Consider the following 2,467-nt stretch of genomic DNA (forward strand, 5'->3'; position numbering starts at 1 on the left):
TATGTGTGTGTGTGTGTGTGTGTGTGTGTGCATATATGCTGAAAAATTGTAAGACAGAATTTTACTGTAAAAAATTTTACATTAAATGTGTTATATTTACAGTTTTTGGAAGTGAAAAAGAACAAGCCATCTTTTAATTTACGGTAGAAAAAACTGCAAACTGACATTCCCAGAATTCCCTGTGTGACAGCTCACATTTAATGTTTTTTCATTTAAATTACTGTTTCTTAATTATTTGTTATCAGATATGCGCATTCGGGTTTTGTGTTACGTCTTGTTAAATAAATGAATGTTCATTGCATTATTTATTTGAGTGTTTTGATGGTGTTTTGTTTGTTAGGGTTAGGCTTCTATATATTAGTTTTTATCTCAGCTTTTGGAAAAGCTACTCGTGATGAGTTTTGATTAATCGTGTGTTTTTCTCTTTGCAACCTGTGTTTTTAAGGTGATTGTCGGTATATTATAAAGGTAAAAACAGAGTTTAATATCATTGTAGCCTTGATAATTCAGCAGAAAATTTCACTTTTTTTGTCATTTACAATATTAAACTGTGAAATGTACAGTTTGTGTAAATATGTTTACACAGCTGCCAGTTGTCTTTTTCTGATATGACAGGATATTTTTACAGTACGGCATTGTAAAACTTACACTACAAAGTTGCTCATAATATGAGCTAATTCTGCTGTGTCTCACACTGGACTGTTTTAGGTTTTTTGGGAATTGTTTCTTCTGAAATTATCTTCTCTAGCCTCAACATTCTTTGTGTGCTTACAAACTCCAAACACTGTGGGTTACGACTGATTCACACTCCATGCCGTTCAAGGATATTATAAATGCTGACAGCTCTCACTGCGAGGCCTTGGAGGAGCAGATCTTAACAAGTGACCATGGAGCTGGACTCTTGGCAGAGAAGTTGTTAAGAAAGAGTTCAAAGCCGGAACACATCAGTGTCAGAGAACTTTTCAAATAAATCATTCACAGAAATTTACTTGACAACATGCAGTGCATAAAACCTTGAAAAGAGAAACACCTAAAAATGTTTTTCATGAGTCTTTAATCTAACAGCCTTTCCATACAATGACAGTTCAGAGCGACCACTTCCATCAGGCTCCAGAAACACCATTAAAATATCATATGACTAGTTCCATGTCTTCCTATGTCATATGATAGCTCTGTGTCATGACTATGTTTCTACACACACTGAAGTACACCTTTACAAAAATTGTAATAATGTAAAATTAAAGGTTTTACTATAAAGTACATTTTAAAACCTTTTCGTTTTATTAATCTTTTGTCATGTTTTAAAGAATACACTTATTTTGATGTGTTGACTAACATACTAAAGCACATGAAGTACTTGATTATAATTTTAACTGTGTTATTCAATATTATATTTAATGTTAATATACATTAAATGCACTAAATTACAACTTCATCTTTACAAGTGCGTCATTGTAAATATATTTAAATACATACAAGTTTCAATAGAAATAAAATTAAAGTATATTTTAGTTTATCATAAATGCTTGTCGGTACATTCAGCAATAGCACTTAAGCATATCAATAAACAATAGAAGTAATTATGAAATTACATATAAAGATGTACTTAAGTCCTACTTAAGTGGGTCAAGAATCACTCTTAAGTTCAGCTATTTTAATATAAAATTAAGCTATAATTAATTTATATTTAATTGTAAATAACATGCAGTTAAGTGTCTAAAACATGCATTCAGTTCACATTAGGTATATTCTTTTAACGTATATTATATCTGCAACAAGTGCTCTTTCTAAAAGCATGTACTTCTTTTTCATAAGGGGTGTTTTTTTCCACTTTGGAGCTTGATAGACATGGTTACTATGATCTGTTGTATTAAAAGGTTTGCTTTAAGAGTTGACAGAAAGTTATGTGTTTGGGACGACATGAGGGGAGTAAACGATGAGCTTCATACTGAGTGAACTATTCCTTTAAGCTAAACTTTTCTTTGGTCATTGTGGACTCATTGTTGAACAAAAAGGGTTCAACCCTGCCTCTTGAAATCACACGCCTCTCTCTGCAGTCTCCTCATGGAGAAGATCGACGCTTCCTCCTGTGTGAGCTGCTGTACTCCTCCTCTCTCTCAAAGTCTCCAGTCATCCAGAGAGCGCTGACTGTCAACATCTTATACCCTGAAGAACATACCAGGTGAGTAAACAAGCATGATGAAAACAATGATGGGAGGATTTCAGCTTCCTTATGCAAGTCTGATAAGTTTTACATTAGTGTTGCTAGAAAATTCTGAGAAAATCTCTGGCACATTACCGGATACTTTGTACAGAGAAACAATGTGCTAAGTTACGTCATTATGTTTATTCAGTTACTATTATTCAGACAAATCTAGCGAACGTCATTTACAAAATATGTATGACGTTGCTAAAAAGAACATTATGTTGTGTATTTGGTGTAATGCAATGTGTTTATGCGGTATAA

The 2,467-nt window shown here is 33.0% G+C and overlaps 1 protein-coding gene across 1 annotated transcript in view; it reads left to right on the forward strand.

Annotated features, from left to right (window-relative positions):
- Positions 1-2,111: 2,111 nt before the first annotated feature.
- Positions 2,112-2,467, forward strand: part of LOC107689180 (solute carrier family 52, riboflavin transporter, member 3-B-like) — an 8,053-nt gene continuing 7,697 nt past the window's right edge. The window contains exon 1 of the mRNA XM_016487103.1: positions 2,112-2,182. The gene's annotated coding sequence lies outside the window, so the exon portion shown is untranslated. The remainder of the gene's footprint in view (positions 2,183-2,467) is intronic.

Source organism: Sinocyclocheilus anshuiensis, unplaced genomic scaffold (genome assembly GCF_001515605.1).
Source record: "Sinocyclocheilus anshuiensis isolate Anshui unplaced genomic scaffold, SAMN03320099.WGS_v1.1 scaffold737, whole genome shotgun sequence".
NCBI classification, from domain to species: Eukaryota; Metazoa; Chordata; class Actinopteri; order Cypriniformes; family Cyprinidae; genus Sinocyclocheilus; species Sinocyclocheilus anshuiensis.